Raw genomic sequence first — 19,014 nt, 5'->3', positions numbered from 1 at the left:
GTGCATCCCGACGGCAAGAACAAGGTCTAAGAGGTTCAGAAGACAACGGCTTCTTTCGGACCGAGACAAGCTAACGAAGAATAAGAAACACGAAGCTCTAGACTTAGACAAACATCCTTGTAACACAAGAGATCCTCAGAGAGGCATTTCCAGAGCATTTATAGCATACACACAAGAGTAGGGTATTACGCTCCGTGTGGCCCTAACCTGTCTAAAATCCCCAGAGCATTTATTTCCTCCTGCATCTGATCAACTAACCCACCTGCATCTTATTTACTCCTATTTTATTTCACGTATGATGTAGATTCAGAATCATCCCCCGGCCGAATCTCAAAGAGGGTCCCTCCGGATCCCCGCTTGTGGAGTTCATCCTCCAACAGCTGGCGCATCAGGTAGGGGGGTTGCATCTCTGAGTTTGCCCTGATTTCTGCAGAAAAGATGGCAGGAGGACATCGTCTCCAACGCACCGACTCTAACTCCAGCGAAGAAGTGGAGCCCATCGCTCAGGAGGTCCCAGTTTCTGCTGCTCCTCAGCAGCAGTAGCTGTCCGCCCGTACGGCGCTCCCCTCCCATGGGGACAATGGCGCTGGGCCCAGCAGGGCCGCCGCCGCCGTCGAAGGCGGGCCGCCTGACCCTCAGCAAGCGGCAGACACTCCTACCGTGAGATCTACGTCCAGACAGCGCCGGGCACCGTTACGGCGCAGGCTCGCCTTCGGTGACGCCAGCCCTGGGAGTGCGCTGCTTGCGGCGCAAGCACTCCTCAGGCACCCGCCTGTCTAGGCAGCGGGGGAGACCCCAGAAGGCCGTTGGCTGCAGGAGGTGGCTGCCCTGGTGGGCACAGCTCACCGACAGGTGCTGGCCGAAAGCTCCCGTGCCACCTCCCGCCGCGGTGCAACCAAGGCCACTACATCCTTAGGTGGCAGCAGAGTCGGCCGGGGGGCCTCCAGGCAGAGTGCCGCCCCCCTGGCCACAACCGGAGCTCAGGACCTCCGCTTACACCCAAATGAGCGGAGGGCCGTCGAAGATGCGTGCGTCACCCTCGAGTGCCATCGGGAGTCCCAGCACGAGGCCGAGGCAGAGGACCAGGCCTCCTTTATGTTGGCCCGTGACCGCCGGGGTTTCCCGGTGCGCCGGTGTTCGCCCCCCAAGGGTGCTGCTCGCGCCGCGGGATACGACACAGGTTGTCGCGCCTTCACCAACGAGCTCCGTCGGGTCAACTGGCCTACAAAGTTCAGGCCAGAACTACCGGAGAAGTACGACGGGTCCATCGATCCCGTCTAGTTCCTCCAGATCTACACCACCGTCGTCCAAGCGGCAGGCGGCAGTGAAAAGGTTATGGTCAATTACTTCCATGTAGCCTTGAGGGGCTCTGCCCGTTCCTGGCTTATGAACTTACCCCCAGGATCTATTAGTTTCTGGGATGATCTCTGTCACCAGTTCGTGGCCAACTTTCAGGGACCCTTCACGCGCCCCGGCTTGGAGTGCGACCTCCACGCTGTGAAGCAACATAAGGGGGAGACGCTGAGGCGCTTCATACAGCGCTTTAGCTAGGTCCGCAAAACCATTCCGCGGATAACCCCCCATGCCATCATCATCGCATTTCGGCAGGGCGTCCGCGACAAGCGGATGCTCGAAAAGCTAGGTACGCATGAGGTCGAAACCACCGCAGAGCTCTTTGCGTTGGTCGATAAGTGCACAAAGGTGGCGAAGGCTCGGGTATGGCATGTCCTGCGCCCTGAACAACCCGCTGCCGACCAACCAGGTTCTTCCCGCTTCGACAGGAGGGAAAAGAAAACGAGAAGAAGGCGCGATGTTGCCCCTGTCATACCGGCAGAGGGCCCTGACCGTAGGCCGGCGCGTCGGGCGGCTGCCAACAGAAGGCTCGCTCCCGCGAGGGCTCCTGCTCCCTTGAGGGCTCCCGCTCCCGCGAAGCCCGAGCCGAGAAAGTGGTGCGAGATCCACCAGACTTACTGGTATGACCTCACAGAGTGCCGATCGGTCAAAGGCCTTGTCGAGCGGCGCCAGAAGGAGCGCGAGAAGCGCCGCAGGGGCGACGACGACAGAGCCACTCCGAGAACCAAGAACTCGGGTTCCAAGAGCCCGAGCACACCGTCGCCTTCATCGACGGAGGCGTCTACACACCCTCCTCTCGTCGCTGTGTCAAGACAATGCGGCGTGAGGTGTGCTCAACCACCCCGAGCACAGCGGCTGCAAGGCCCCTGAAGTGGTCGGACACCCCGATCACCTTCAGTCTGGCGGACCACCCCGTGAGTACTGCAGGGGTGGGGCGACTACCCCTGGTAGTGTCCCCCACCATCTGTAATATAAAGGTCAGCAGAGTGCTGATCGATGGGGGTGCAGGCCTAAACCTCCTGTCCCAGGAGGCCTTCAAGAAGCTGCAGGTGCCTTCCCGGCACCTAAAGCTGTTGCTCCCCTTTTACGGGGTGACACTAGGGCACACTCTGCCCCTCGGGCAGGTCGAGCTGCCCGTGACATTCGGGAGCCGGGACAATTTCCGGACGGAGAACGTCATCTTCGATGTCGCAGAAGTCCCTCTCCCCTACAAAGCCATACTCGGGCGTCCGGCGCTAGCCCGGTTCATGGTGGTCACGTACTATGCCTACCTCACAGTTAAGATGCCAGGCCCTGCTGGCCCCATCTCCGTGCTCGCCGAGACTGGCAGCGCCGTCTCCTGCGCCGAGTAGCTCTACTCAGCCTCGGTCTCTGCTCGGGCTGAGGTTGCAGGACACCCAGGGGGCCCGGGACCCTCTTCATCCAAACCCTGACTTGCCACCGACGACTCCATCCCCATGAAGGAGGTCGTGGTGGGAGAAGACTCGTCCCAGGTCGTCCGGATCAGCGGTGACCTGGGCGGCAAATAGGAAAGCACGCTCGCCGCATTCCTCCGGGCTAACGTCGACGTGTTTGCATGGCAGCCGTCTGATATGCCCGGGATCCCTAGGGAGGTGATCGAGCACCACCTTGCTGTGTGCCCCGACGCACGGCCGGTGAAGCAGAAGGTCCAGCGGCAGGCGCCAGAATGCCAAGAGTTCATCCGGGAGCAAGTCAGCAAGCTCCTCGACGCCGGCTTCATCTGAGAGGTCCTCCACCCAGAGTGGCTGGAAAACCCAGTCATCGTCCTGAAGGCCAACAGCAAGCTACGCATATGTGTCGACTACACCGACTTAAACAAGGCTTGTCTGAAAGATCCTTTTCCTTTACCCCGCATAGATCAAATTGTAGATGCCACTGCAGGATGCGATCTTTTGTGTTTTTTAGATGCAAATTTGGGTTATCACCAAATCCACATGGCTGAACAGGACGAGGAAAAAACTTCTTTTACTGCCCCAGTGGGGACCTATTGTTATGTCTCAATGCCTTTTGGTTTGTGCAACGCTGGGTCATCATTCCAGCGGGCCGTGCGCATTACCCTTGATTCGTAGGTTGGCCGCAATATCGAGTCTTACATCGACGATCTCGTGGTTAAGTCCCGAGACCGCGCCACCTTGCTGGAGGACTTAGCCGAGACTTTCAACAGTCTCCGCACTACCCGCCTAAAGCTCAACCCTGAAAAGTGCGTCTTTCGGGTACCCACAGGCAAGCTCCTCGGTTTCTTGGTTTCCAGCTGAGAAATCGAGGCCAATCCAGAGAAGATTCGGGCCATCGAATAGATGCGACCCCCGGCTCGACTCATGGAAGTCCAGTGTCTCGCTGGCTGCATGGTGGCCCTGGGGCGTTTCATCTCCAAGCTCGAGGAGCGAGGGCTCCCCCTCTTCAAACTGCTGAAGAAGACCGGTCATTTTGACTAGACACCGGAGGCCGAGCAGGCCTTCCAAGACTTGAAGAAGTACCTCAGCTCACCACCCGTACTGGTGGCCCCCTCCGAGGGCGAGCCTTTATTGCTCTACGTCTCGGCCACTCCTCAGGTCGTGAGCATGGTACTGGTGGTGGAGCGTGATGAGTGCTCGAGGCAAGGTGCTGGGTCCGAGGTCCCAGCCGCCCCCGAGTAGCCTTCGGATCTCGAGGCTCCTCCCGAGCAGGGAGTCGAGCTCGAGACCTCGGCTCCTCCCGACCAGGGAGTGGAGCCCGAGAGCCCGGCCGGCCCCGACCACTGCGCCAAGCTCGGGGGCTGTGATAAGCCCTCGGGCGAGGCCTCAATTCGGGCCTGCCGTGTACAGCAACCGGTGTACTTCACCAGTGAAGTTCTCCGAGACACCAAGACAAGGTATCCCCAAGCCTAGAAGATGCTCTATGCCGTACTCGTCGCGTCCCGGAAGCTGCGCCACTACTTCCAGGCGCACAAGGTCTCGGTGGTAACTACATATCCATTGGGGCTGATCCTCCGGAACCGAGAAGGCACTGGGCATATCGTCTAGTGGGCAGTGGAGCTGGCAGAGTTCGACCTGCACTTCGTCAGTCGCTAGGCAATCAAAAGCCAGGCTCTGTCTGACTTTGTGGCGGAGTGGATACCGGTCCCCGAGATCGACAATGAAGAAATTTCCGCATACCCTGGGCAAGACGGGCCCGGGTACTGGGTCATGCACTTTGACGGCTCCCTCATGTTGAAAGGCGCAGGGGCTGGAGTGGTGCTCACCTCCCCAACGGGTGAAGTACTCCAGTATGTCGTGCAGCTGCACTTCCGAGCAACCAACAACATGGCGGAGTATGAGGGCCTCATCGCTGGCCTCCGAGCAGCGGTGGGCCTCAGGATTCGGCGCTTGCTGGTCAAGGGAGACTCCCAGCTGGTGGTCAACCAAGTATCCAAGGAATACCAATGCGTGAATCCTCAGATGGCGGCGTACGTGGCGGAATTCAGGAGGCTGGAGAGGCACTTCGACGACCTGGAGCTGCGGTACATACCTCGCCGCGACAACACTCTGGCCGATGACCTCTCTCGCCTGGCCTTTGCCCGGGCGCTCATCCCAACCGGAGCCTTTGAGGAAAGGCTCACACGGCCATCCGTCCCTCCTGCCGACCAGAATGAAGGGGAACCCTCGTGCCTAGTTGAGGGGACCCAGGCAGCACCCTCAGTGGGAGGTCCTATCAGGGTGCCGCCGCCCGGCGAGTGCGCTGCACTTGCCGGTGGTTCTCAAGATGCCTCGTGGATCGACGAGATCCGAGGGTACTTGAAAGAAAACATCCTTCCCGGGGATGATGCCTCTGCGGAGAGGATTGCACGGCAGTCCAAACGCTATGCCATAGTAGATGGGGATCTCTACCGGCGCGGCACGGACGGTGTCCTCCTGAAATGCATCACCCGGGCAGAAGGCAGTGAGCTCCTCGCTGAGATCCACGAGGGCGAGTGCGGTGTCCATGCATCGTTCCGCACGCTGGTCGGGAAGGCCTTTCGGCAAGGCTTATACTGGCCTACAGCTCTCCAGGACACTTCCGAGTTGGTTCAGCGCTGCAGGGCGTGCCAGTTCCACACAAAGCAGATTCACCAGCCAGCTCAGGCTCTCCATACCATCCCCCTATCATGGCCCTTCGCGGTCTGGGGGCTGGACATCCTGGGTCCATTCCCCCGAGCAATCGGAGGCTATGAGTACCTCTACGTCGCCATCGACAAGTTCACCAAGTGGCCAGAGGCAGTCCCAATTATCAAGGTTACTAAAAACACGATGCTTTAATTCATCCGTGGTATCACAAGTCGCTTCAGCGTCCTGAACAGGATCATCACCGACAATGGCACCTAGTTCACCAGTGCCCTGTTCGGGGACTACTGCGAGGACCTTGGCATCAAGCTCTACTTCGCCTCTGTCGCTCATCCTCGGATCAATGGGCAGGTCGAGCGTGAAAATGTTGAGATACTGTAGGACTCAAAACCCGGACCTACGACGTGCTCGCAAAGCACGGGAAATGGTGGATCGATGAGCTGCCTACTGTGTTATGGGCCAAGCCACGCCACCGGGGAGACTCCGTTCTTCCTCGTGTACAGCGCCAAGGTGGTCCTCCCCTCCGAGCTCACTCTCAGCTCTCCTCGGGTGACTGTCTACTCAGAAGGCGAACAGGAACAGTGAAGACGCGATGACATCGAGTACTTGGAGGAGCACCGGTGACGAGCCGCCGTCCGAGCAGCTAGATACCAGCAGAGCCTGCGGCGCTATCATCAGCGTCACATCCGGGCTTGGTCACTCGAGGTTGGGGATCTAGTTCTCCGACACACTCAAACGCGCAAAGGAAAGAATAAACTCTCCCTTATGTGGGAAGGCCCCTTCATCGTGACCGGTGTCCCGCGACAAGGCTCGTTTCGGCTGGCCACAGAAGACAGGTAGCCACTCCAAATGCGTGGAACATCGAGCATCTGCACAAATTTTATCCCTAGGTGGACATGTTCATGCTCGGGCCAACCAGGCCAGGGGTCCCCCGTCCAAGTTAGCCGGGGGCTGCCACCAACCATGTAAGTTACCACTTCTGTACAAAATTGTCAATATACACTCTTATTCCGAGCTTTCTCTTTGGAATCCATATGTTTAATTTGTTTGGTGAGATGCTCGATTTGTGCGAGAAAAAATGCTCTCTCATTTTTCCGTTGATAAAAACGGATCCCAGTCGATATGCGCGCAGGCAGTAGCTGCTGACTTAAGTCTGTTGTCGTAGGCTGTGGTGTCCGGCTGCATGGCAGTACTTCGAGCACTATCGAGCCTCTGGGGTTCTCGGATAATCCTACCACTTGAGCAAAGAGTGGTCGGGACCGCTGTCGGTGAATCAGGAACCAGGGGTCCCCGAATCCTGAGGCCGGGCCAGTAATCCGCCACGTGGCACCCTCCCGCGGGGTCATCTCCGCGAGGTAAAAAGACTAAGTCCTGGGAGAGGGTGTTCGGAGCCACAGTTAGTGGTCCCCGAGTGCCCGGGTTCCCCGATGATCTGCGAAGACTAAGTGACCGGGAAGAGAGTGCTCGGGGAGGTGAACAGTGATTCCCGAGCACCCAAGTCCCCCGACGACCAGGAGAACCGAGTACCGGGAGGGGCGTGCCCGGGGCTGCGAGCGGTGACCCCCCGGGCACCCGAGTGCCCCGAGGACCTAGGGAAGGAAGTTCTGGGAGAGAGTGCTCGGGGCTGCGACCAGCGGCCCCCGAGCACTCGGTTCCCCGAGGACCAAGGAAGGACGTTTTCGGGAGAGAGTGCTCGGGGGTCACTGTTCACGGCCCGAGCACTCGGTTCCACGACGACCCAGGAAGCCCCCCGTCAGTGGCCCCCACAGGGGTCCAGCGATGAGGTGTTAGCCAGTGAAAGGCCCGATGCCACATTTAAGGGCGCGCGTGGCCTGTAACCTCCAACTGCTCCCGCCACGCTCGGTGTTAGTCCCTGCCATCTTCTGGCAGAAGGGCGTGGGGACATTTAATGCACGGGTCCCATCTCGTGCCATCCGGTGCGCCTCGGGATAGCGTCGTGAGGCCCGAGGCGTTCCGTCTGCCGCGCTGCTGTGGCAGGCGAACAAGACCGGGCGGACACACCGGGCCGCTCTGCGGCTGCCAGGTGGGCCCTCTCCAGGGCGCCCATTGCCAGCGCCATCATGACGACTGAAGACCGGGTGCGGGGCGCGTTTTCAGCCCCCGTCACTTCGCGCAGAGGCTACGATGACACCTTTTCCATTTATGGCGCCTTGGAACTCGCGCCCTCCCATTCGAGGCACGCTACCGCCGGCGGGTATTTAAGGAGCCGGTAGGCACGGACAAAGGCAGTAAGTTGGAAGACAATGCTCGAACTCTCAGACAGGCACACACAAAGTCCAACAGAGATCGAAGAACACCTTCGTAAGAGCATAGAAACCGAAGAACAAGGAGCCCAAGGCTCTAGGATAGATAGACATTCTTGTAACTAGCATATTACTGAGAGGCATTCTCAGGGCATTTATAGCATCCACACAGGAGTAGGGTGTTACGCGCAGTGCGGCCCGAACCTGTCTAAAAATCCCCCAGCGTATTTACTCTTTTTTGCAATAGATCATTCCACCCCACCTGCCATCACATTTACGTCCATTTATTTCTCCAGCAAACTTATTCAGAATCATCCCCCCCGGCCGAATCTCTAAAAGGGGTCCCTCAGGATCCCTGCGATAGGAGCTAACCCTCCGACAGCTGGCGCGCCAGGTAGGGGGGGTTGCATCCCTGAATTTGTTTGTTTGTTTTCCCCTCTCTCATGAGGCCCCAATCGCTGCTGCTTCCTAGCAGTAGCCTCGGTCTGCACGCACGGCGTTCCCCTCTTAGGAGGACCATGGCGCTGGGCCCAGCAGGGCCGCTGCTGTCATCGCTGGCGCACCGTCTAACCCTCAGCAGGTGGCCGAAACTCCTGCCGCCAGATCCACGTCTGGACAGCGCCGGGCACCGTTGCGGCATTGGCTCGCCTTCGGCGAGGCCAGTCCTGGGAGTGCGCTGCTTGCAGCGCAAGCTCTCCTCAGGCACCCGCCAGTCCAGGCGACGGGGGAAACTTCGGAAGGCCGCTGGCTCCAGGAGGTGGTCGCCTTGGTCGGCACTGCTCACAGCCAGGTGCTGGCCGAAAGCTCCCGCGCTACCTCACACCGCGGCGCAGCTAAGACCGGCCCATCATCAGGTGGCGGTCGCACTGGCCGGGGGGCCTCCAAGCGGAGCGCCGCCCCCCTGGCCACTACCGGAGCTCAGGACATCCGCTTACACCTCAATGAGTGGAGGGCCGTCGAAGACGCGCGTGTCACCCTCGAGCGCCAGCGGGAGACTCGGCATGAGGCTGAAGCGGAGGACTAGGCCTCCTCCTTGCCGGCCCATGATCGCCGGGGCTCCCCGACTCGCCGGCGTTCATCGCCTAAGGGCGCTGCCCGCGCCACAGGGTACGGCACAGGCTGGCGTGCCTTCACCAGCGAGCTCCGCCGGGTCAAATGGCCCACCAAGTTCCGGCCAGAACTGCCGGAGAAGTACGACGGGTCCATCAACCCCGTCGAGTTCCTCCAAATATACACCACTGCTGTCCACGCGGCTGGCGGCAGTGAAAAGGTGATGGCCAACTACTTTCATGTCACCTTGAGGGGCTCTGCCCGCTCTTGGCTTATGAACTTACTCCCAGGGTCCATCGGTTCCTGGGATGATCTTTGCCACCAGTTTGTGGCTAACTTTCAGGGCACATTCATGCGCCCCGGCCTGGAGTGCGACCTCCACGCCATCAAGCAGCAGGAGGGGGAGACGCTGCAGTGCTTCATACAGCGATTCAGCCAAGTCCGCAACACCATCCTGTGGATAACCCCCCACACTATCATTGTCGTATTCCGGCAGGGTGTCCGCGACGAGCGGATGCTCGAGAAGCTGGGCACACACGAGGTTGAAACCACCACGGAGCTTTTCGTGCTGGCCGACAAGTGCGCTAAGGCAGCGGAGGCTCGGGCATGGCATTTTCCGTGCCCTGAGCATCCCGCCGCCGATCATCCAGGTCCTTCCCACTCCGACAGGCTGGAAAAGAAAAAGAGAAGGAGGCACGCGGCTGTCCCCGTCGAGCCAGCCCAGGGCCCTACCCATGGGCTGGCCCAGGAACCTCGACCGCCGGCAAGCACGCCGGGCGGCCGCCGACAGACGGCCTACGCCTGAGAGGGCTCCGGCTCGAGCCCCTCCTAGGGCTCCGGCTCCCGCAAGGGCTCCCACTCCGACGAGGGCCTCCGCTCCCGCGAGGCCTGAGCCGGGGAAGTGGTGCCAGATCCACCAGACCAGGTGGCATGACCTCACAGAGTGCCGCACGGTCAAGGGCCTCATCGAGCAGCACCAGAGGGACCGCGAGGAGCCCTGCAGGGGTGGCGATGACAGAGCCGCCCCCGACAACCAAGAGCTCGGCTTCCAGGAACCCGAGCACACTGTCGCCTTCATCGACGGAGGCGCGTACACGCCCTCCTCCCACCGCAGCGTCAAGTCCATGCGGCGCGAGGTGTGCTCGGCGACCCCGAGCGAAGAGGCCGCAAGGCCCCTGAAGTGGTCGAATGCCCCGATCATGTTCAGCTTGGCCGACCACCCCACCAGTACTGCAGGCGTGGGGCGACTACCCCTGGTAGTGTCCCCCACCATCTGCAATGTGAAGGTCAGCAGAGTGCTGATCGACGGGGGCGCAGGCCTTAACCTCCTCTCCAGGGAGGCTTTCGAGAAGCTGCAGGTGCCCTCCAGGCGCCTAAAGCCGTCGCTCCCCTTTTACGGGGTGACACCCGGGCACTCCCTGCCCCTCGGGCAGGTCGAGCTGCCCGTGACATTCGGGAGCCAGGACAACTTTCGGACGGAGAATGTCATCTTCGACGTCGTGGAGCTCCCCCTCCCCTACAACGCCATCCTCGGGCGCCCGGCGCTCGCTCGGTTCATGGTGGCCTCGCACTACGCGTACCTCACGGTTAAGATACCAGGCCCAGCGGGCCCCATCTCCGTGTCCGCTGAGACCAGTAGCGCCGTCTCCTGCGCCGAGCAGTTATACTTGACCTTGGTGTCAGCTCGGGCCGAGGTCGAAGGTCATCCAGGGGGCCCGGGACCCTCTTCATCCAAACCCCGACTCGCTGCCGACGCCTCCGTTCCTACGAAGGAGGTTGTGGTGGGCGAAGACGCCTCCAAGGTCGTTCGAATCGGCGGTGACCTGGGCGGCAAATAGGAAAGCGCGCTCGTCGCCTTCCTCCGGCTAACGTCGACGTGTTTGCATGGCAGCCGTCCGATATGCCCGGGATCCCTAGGGAGGTGATCGAGCACCACCTGGCTGTGCTCTCGGAGACACGGCTGGTGAAGCAGAAAGTCCGGCAGCAGGCGCCTGAGCACCAGGAGTTCATCCAGGAGCAAGTCAGTAAGCTCCTTGACGCCGGATTCATCCGAGAAGTCCTCCACCCCAAGTGGCTGGCGAACCCAGTCATCGTCCCAAAGGCTAACGGCAAGCTGCGCATGTGCGTGGACCACACCGACCTAAACAAGGCTTGCCCAAAAGATCCTTTTCCTTTACCCCGCATAGATCAGATTGTAGATGCAACCACGGGGTGTGATCTTTTATGTTTTTTAGATGCAAACTCTGGTTATCTCCAAATTTGCATGGCCATAGAGGATGAAGAAAAAACTTCTTTTACCACTCCGGTGGGGACTTATTGCTATGTATCGATGTCTTTTGGTTTGCACAACGCTGGGTCTTCTTTCCAGTGCATCTTCGGGGTACCTGCGGGCAAGCTCCTCAGTTTCTTGGTCTCCAGCCGAGGTATCGAGGCCAACCCAGAGAAGATCCAGGCCATCGAGCAGATGCGACCCCCGGCTCGACTGAAGGAGGTTCAGCGTTTCGCCGGCTGCATGGTGGCCCTCGGGCGCTTCATCTCCAAACTCGGGGAGCGAGGACTCCCCCTCTTCAAGCTCCTGAAGAAAACCGGTCGCTTCGACTAGACGCCGGAGGCCGAGCAGGCCTTCCGCGATCTGAAGAAATATCTCACCTCGCCGCCCGTACTGGTGGCTCCCTCGGAGCGCGAGCCACTACTGCTCTACGTCTCGACCACTCCTCAGGTCGTGAGCATGGTACTGGTGGTGGAGCGCGATGAGTGCTCGGGGCGAGGTGCTGGGTCCCAGCTCCCGATCGCCCCCGAGCACTCCCCATTCTTCACGGCTCCCCCCGAGTAGGGGGTCGAGCCCGAGCACTCGGCTCCTCCCGACCAGGGAGTCGAGCCCAAGCACTTGGCTCCTCCCGACCAGGGAGTCAAGCCCGAGTACTCAGCCAGCTCTGACCACGTCGCCGAGCTCGGGGGCTGTGACAGGCCCTCGGGTGAAGCCGCAGTCCGGGCCCGCCGCGTGCAGCGATCGGTGTACTTCGTCAGTGAAGTCCTCCGGGATGCCAAGACAAGATACCCCCAAGCCCAGAAGCTGCTCTACGTCGTGCTCGTTGCTTCCCGAAAGCTGCGCCACTACTTCCAGATGCACAAGGTCTCGGTGGTTACCACGTACCTACTGGGGCCCATCCTCCGAAACCGAGAAGGCACCGGGCGCATCGTCAAGTGGGCGGTGGAGCTGGCGGAGTTCGACCTGCACTTTGTCAGTCGCCAGGCGATCAAAAGCCATGTGCTCTCCGACTTCGTGGTAGAGTGGACGCCCGTTCCCGATATCGACCAAGAAGAGATCCCCGCATATCCCGGGCACGATGCGCCCGGTCACTGGATTATGCACTTCGACGGTTCCCTCACGCTGAAAGGCGCGGGGGCTGGAGTGATTCTCACCTCCCCAACGTGTGAAGAACCCCGTTACGTCGTGCAGCTGCAGTTCTGAGCAACCAACAACATGGCAGAGTATGAAGGCCTCATTGCTGGCCTCCAGGCCGCGGTGGGCCTCAGGATTCGTTACCTCTTGGTCAAGGGAGACTCCCAGCTGGTGGTCAACCAGGTGTCGAAAGAATACCAATGCACGGATCCTCAAATGGCGGCGTACGTGGCGGAAGTCAGGAAGCTGGAGAGGCACTTCGATGGCCTGGAGCTGCGGTACATCTCTTGCCGCGACAACTCTCTGGCCGATGACCTTTCTCGCCTGGCCTCCTCCTGTGCGCGCGTCCCTGCTGGAGTCTTTGAAGAAAGACTCACACGGCCTTCCGTCCTGCCTGCCAAATAGGAGGAAGGGGAAACCTCGAGCCTAATTCAGGGGACCCCCGCGGCGCCCTCAGTGGGAAGCCCCGACAGGGTGCCGCCGCCCGGCGAACGTGTTGCGCTTGCTGGCAGTTCTCAAGATAACTCGTGGATGGACGAGATCCGAGGGTACTTGAAAGAAAAGTTCCTCCCCGGGGATGATGCCTCTGCCAAAAGAATTGCTCGGCAGTCCAAACGCTATGCCATAGTAGATGGGGTCTCTACCGGCGCGGCGCAGGTGGCGTCCTCCTGAAATGCATCACCCGTGCAGAAGGCGGCGAGCTTCTCCTTGAGGCCCACGAGGGCGAGTGCGGTGGCCATGCATCGTTCCGCACATTGGTCGGGAAGGCCTTCCGGCAAGGTTTCTACTGGCCTACAGCTCTCGAGGATGCTTCTGAGTTGGTTCGGCGCTGCAAGGCGTGCTAGTTCCACGCAAAGCAGATTCACCAGCTAGCTCAGGCTCTTCAAACCATCCCCCTGTCATGGCCCTTTGTGGTCTGGGGGCTAGACATTCTGGGTCCATTCCCCCGAGCAATTGGGGGCTATGAGTACCTCTATGTCGCCATCAACAAATTTACTAAGTGGCCGAAGGCGGTTCCAGTCCTCAAGGTTATCAAGAACACGGTGCTCCAGTTCATCTGCGGTATCACCAGTCGCTTCGGCGTCCCGAACCGGATCATCACCGACAACAGCACTCAGTTCACAAGTGCCCTGTTCGGGGACTACTGCGAGGACCTCGGCATCAAGCTCTGCTTCGCCTCCGTCGCTCATCCTCGGAGCAATGGGCAGGTCGAGCGCGCCAATGCAGAGATACTGAAGGGGCTCAAAACCCGGACCTACAACGTGCTCACAAAGCACGGGAAAGGGTGGATCGATGAGTTGCCTGTCGTGCTATGGGCCAACCGGACCACGCCAAGTCGCGCTACCGGGGAGACTCCTTTCTTCCTTGTGTACGGCACCGAGGCGGTCCTCCCCTCTGAGCTCACTCTTGGCTTACCCTCGGGTGCATGCCTACTCTGAAGGCGAACAGGAACAACGAAGGCGTGACGACGTCGACTACTTAGAAGAGCGTCGGCGGTGTGCCGTCGTCCGAGCAGCCCGCTACCAGCAAAACCTACGACGCTATCATTAGCGTCACGTCCGGGCCCGGTCTCTCGAGGTGGGGGATCTAGTTCTCTGAGGCGTCCAATCGCGCGAAGGAAGGAATAAACTGTCCCCTATGTGGGAAGGCCCCTTTGCCGTGATCGGTGTCCCGCGAGAAGGCTCCTTTCGGTTGGCTGCAGAGGACCGGCAGCCGCTCCCCAATGCGTGGAACATCGAGCATCCGCGAAAGTTCTTCCCGTAGATGGCATGTATGCGTGCTCAGGCCAACCAGGCAGGGGCTCCCCCCCCCCCCCCCCGCCCAAGTTGGCCGGGGGCTACCACTAACCGGGTAAGTCACCCAGTCTTGTAAAAATTTTCAATACAATATATATGTTATCAATGTCCAGTTCTTATGTCAAATTTTATTTTTTCTGGAAACCATATGTTTAATCTGTCTGGTGAGATGCTCGATTGTGCAAGAAAAACTTGCTCTCTCTTTTTCCCCGTTGATAAAAGAATCCCGATCGGAATGCGCGCGGGCAGTTGCTGCTGACCTATGTCTGTCGTGGTAGGCTGTGGTGTTCGCTGTCGTGGAAGTCCCTCGGGCATCACCGAGTCCCTGGGGTTCTCAGGTAATCCTATCGCTCGAGCAAAGAGTAGTCCGGAGCCTAGGCCCCAGGAGTGGGCTGTCGGTGCTTGGTCTGGTCTGTCATACCCGGGCGCCATCGAACCATAGGACCTCTGGGTTATGCCTCTGCCTGTATAGTCCGCCGGTCCGGGTATTCGAGAGGTCTCGGGTCGAAAATGAGAGCAGTTTATAATGAGTACCGCACTAACAGAGCGCACCAAGCAAAGAATCTTTCTATTTTCTCAAGTCACATATTAGCAACCAAGAGCAAAAGCAGCTCGACCGCAAGGGCTCCAGTGCCCAAGTCGCTGCTCAGGCCTAAGGGTCCTCGGGTGGTCCTACCACTCGGGCATGAGTGGTCAGGACCGCCTAACCCCGGGCTCCCCATCATGCTTCCCAGTGCTCGGGCGCTCCAACCGAAGGAACCAAGTTCCCGGGCACCCCGAGCTCGGAGCATATGCCTCTCCTGGATCGGTCGGCCGAAAAGCTGACAGCTGTCCAGTGAGTGGTTAAAGTCATATGAATTTACATTCAGTAATCTACTGTTCCCGAGTTATCCTCGGGGCCCCTCATATTCTAATCTATTCAGCAAGATGGTCTCCTCGCGCACAAAACCCTGCCCACGTGTCCGCTTTTCCTGGAACAACAGAACGGACAGTAGAGAGGTGTACCGTACGAATCCAATGTCTGACTGAAGTCCTTCATGGTGGTCGTGGTGTTCGGTCCGCTTAAAAGGCCCCGGGCACTACCGAGCCTCTAGGGTTCTCGGGTAATCTCACCGCTCGAGGAAAGAGCGGTCGGGAGCCTAGACCCTGGGGGCGGGCTGTCGGTGTTCGGTCCGTCCTAGCCCGGGCACCGCACGTGTCTCCGGTCTGCTTGTTTGAGTGGTCACAGAATGGGAAAGTGTTCACTGGTCGTGGCGTGCCCCGTGCTGGATCAACCTATCTCCCGAGCAAGGAAGTTCGTGCCTTTGTCTCTTGACTTAGACGCTGTGGACTCGCGAGGACTCGGGGGCTGAACGCGCGAAGAAGGCCTCACTACTCGGGCATTGAGAGGTCGGGGTGACTTCGTTCTCGGGGAGGGAAAGGTCGGGCTCGGTTCGACTGAGTACTCCTCGGGACATCAAGTGAAAAGAACAGAGACTTCATCAAGCAGAGAACACCGGAGTTGCGACCCCAAAGAAAGGCTTCCATTATATTCCAAAAGAAGGACAACTATTCTGAGGGATCACTCCCATATTTACATCAAGTCAAAGAAAAAGAAAAAATTACAAAAGCCTAATCTAAGTCTGAGTCATCAGGCTCGGAAGGTAGCGGGGACTCCTCGCCGCTGCTGCCCGCGTCCGGCGGCGGCGGTGGATCCCTCATGAAACAAGCCGCCACCTCGGCGGCGACGCCCTGGACAGCTTCCCGGGTAGCCTCCTCCTCGGCCCTGACCACCCCTTCCCGAGCTGGCTCCAACGAGAAGTTCGGGTCCCGGCTCCGGTAGCATGCCAAGACGTGCTCGGCCACCGCTTAGGCTAGGCCATGCCCTTCCCGGGCAGCTAGCTGCTGCACGGCCTGGGGAAGTGCCTTGAGTGATTGGCTGATCTCCTCGAAGCCGAGGGCGATGTGGCTGATGGTAGCTCGCTCCATCCCCTTCTCGCCCACGTGGACTCGCCCGAGCCCAGCCACCCTCACGGACCTCCGTGCCTGCCGAAGGATGTCTCCCATCATCAGCTTCACATTGGTCCGCTCGGTGCTGACGGTCTCGAGCTCGTCCTTCAGGATCTGCAGCCGCTCCTCCAAGCTCAGTCCCTCGGCCGTGCTGGTCGGGACGACGCCAGGCGCCGAGACTTCGGCTTGCTTCTTCACCTCGGAGAGGGCAGAGAGGGCCTGCTCTCGAACAGTTAGCTCTGACTCCCACATGGCGGCCCGCTCCTCCCGAGCTGTTAAGGCCGCCGATGCCTCGGCAACCTCCGCCTCCCGGCGGGTCAGTAGCTCCTCCCGGGCGTCCAGAGCCGTCGCCGTGATGCCGAAGTTGGTCTCGCGAATCGCGATTTCCTTCTCCCGACGCTGGAGCTCAGCGCGGCTCTGCTCAACCTCGTCCTTCTGGCGGGCTAAGTCCGCCTGGGAGGCCTCCACCGCCCTCTCGCGCGACAGGATCGCGTCCTCCCGAGCCCGCACCAATCTCTCCCTGGCAAGCACCTTGGTGGCCCGCCGTCGCGATATCTCACCCAGGCGGGTGGCTTCTTCTCGCTCGACGAGATGATTTCCTCGGCCAACGCAACCGCCAGGTGAATCTCCCTCGGGCCGCGCGGTTGTCAGCGGTTGCCAGTCGCACTTTCTTTGATCAGCGCGGTTGCCGCACACGCCGCCCACCTCGTTATCATGCGCCTCGGGAGTTGGCTGGACGCGCGTCCATTCACCTCCCCGTTGGACCGTACCAGAAACCCGGGCTGAAGAGGCCAGCGCCTGAAAGCGCCCGCGTGGCGTTGGTGCTGGGTTCAGCCTCGATGACGACGAAGGGCCCATCCGCAGTCTCTGGGCCATCACCTGCCAATGGGCCCCGGGGCTGCTGTCGGTGAATCAGGAACCAAGGGTCCCCGAATCCTGAGGCTGGGCCAGTAATCCACCACGTGGCACCCTCCCGCGGGGTCATCTCCGTGAGGTAAAAAAGACTAAGTCCCGGGAGAGGGCGCTCGGCACCACAGTCAGTGGTCCCCGAGTGCCCGGATTCCCCGATGATCTGTGAAGACTAAGTGACTGGGAAAAGAGTGCTCGAGGAGGTGAACAGTGACCCCCGAGCACCCAAGTCCCCCGACGACCAGGAGAACCGAGTACCGGGAGGGGTGTGCCCGGGGCTACGAGCAGTGCCCCCCCGGGCACTCGAGTGCCCCGAGGACCCAGGGAAGGAAGTTCCGGGAGAGAGTGCTCGGGGCTGCGAGCAGCGGCCCCCGAGCACTCAGTTCCCTGAGGATCCATACAGTCAAGATCGGGAGAGAGTGCTCGGGCCATGAACAGTGGCCCCCGAGCACTTGGTTCCACGAGGACCAAGGAAGGACGTTTTCGGGAGAGAGTGCTCGGGTCCTGAACAGTGACCCCCGAGCACTCGGTTCCCCGATGACCCAGGAAGCCCCCCGTCAGTGGCCCCCACAGGGGTCCAGTGATGAGGTGTCAGCCAGTGAAACGCCCAATGCCGCATTTAAGGGCGCGCGTGGCCTGTCACCTCCAACTGCTCCCGCCACGCTCGGTGTCAGTCCCTGCCATCTTCTGGCAGAAGGGTGTGGGGACATTTAATGCACGGGTCCCATCCCGTGCCATCCGGCGCACCTCGGGATAGCGTCACGAGGCCCGAGGTGTTCCGTCTGCCGCGCTGTTGTGGCAGGCGAACAAGACCACGGCACCCGTTGCCAGCGCCATCATGACGACTGAAGACCGGGCGCGGGGCGCGTTTTCAACCCCCATCACTTCGCGCAGAGGCTATGATGACGCCTTTTCCATTTATGGCTCCTTGGAACTCACGCCCTCCCATTCGGGGCACGCGACCACCGGCGGGTATTTAAGGAGCCGGTAGGCACGGACAAAGGCAGTAAGTTGGAAGACAACGCTCGAACTCTCAGACAGGCACACACAAAGTACAACAGAGATCGAAGAATACCTTCGTAAGAGCATAGAAACCGAAGAACAAGGAGCCCAAGGCTCTAGGATAGACATGCATTCTTGTAACTAGCACATTACTGAGGGGCATTCTTAGGGCATTTATAGCATCCACACAGGAGTAGGGTGTTATGCGCAGTGCGGCCCGAACCTGTCTAAAAATCCCCCAGCGCATTTACTCTTTTCTGCATTAGATCATTCCACCCCACCTGCCATCACATTTACGTCCATTTATTTCTCCAGCAAACTTATTCAGAATCATCCCCCCGGCCGAATCTCTAAAAAGGGTCCCTCAGGATCCCTGCGATAGGAGCTAACCCTCTGACAACCGCCTAGACCCTAGGGGCGGGCTGTTAGTGCTCGGTCTGGTCAGTCCTGCCCTAGGCACCACCGAACCATTGGACCTCTTAGTTATGCCTCTGTCTGTACACTTCGTCGGTCCGGGTATTCGAGAGGTCTCGGGTAAAAAATGAGAGGAGTCTATAAAGAGTACCGCACTAACAGAGCGCACCAAGCAAAGAGTCTCTGCCTATTTCTTAAGTTTACAGATCAATAATCAAGAACAAAGCAGCCCGACCGGAAAAGGCCTCAGTGCCCAGGGCGCTGCTCGAACCTATGTGGTCCTCGGGTAGTCCTACCGCTCGAGCATGAGTGGTCAGGACCGCCTAGCCCCTGGTTCTCTCACTTGCTTTCCAGGTGCTCGGGTGCTAAAAAGAACGTCCTGAGACTTAGGTGCTCCATATGAGGGAACCGAAGTTCCCGGGCGCCCCGAGCTCGGGGCTCCTACCCCTTCTGGATCAAGGTTTCATTTACCGACCGGAGCTCGGTTACCGAGCTCCGGCGGTAACCGAAAATGCGCGATAACCGCGGTTACCGGTCAAAAATTCAAAAAAATTCGCAGAAAATTCATTCGGCAAATTTTAAATTTTTGCGAAAAAATCATGTTTTTGCCCTCTCGGTAACCGAGCGGTTTGGGTCGGTTACCGAGCGGTTTGGGTCGGTTACCGAGCGATTTTCTCGCATTTTTGATTCGGTCGGTTACCGAGCGGTTTGGGTCGGTAACCGCTCGGTTTTCTCGATTTATCGAGCGGTTTTAT

Source organism: Phragmites australis, chromosome 5 (genome assembly GCF_958298935.1).
Source record: "Phragmites australis chromosome 5, lpPhrAust1.1, whole genome shotgun sequence".
In the NCBI taxonomy this organism is placed as follows: domain Eukaryota; kingdom Viridiplantae; phylum Streptophyta; class Magnoliopsida; order Poales; family Poaceae; genus Phragmites; species Phragmites australis.
This window is presented reverse-complemented; position numbering follows the sequence as displayed.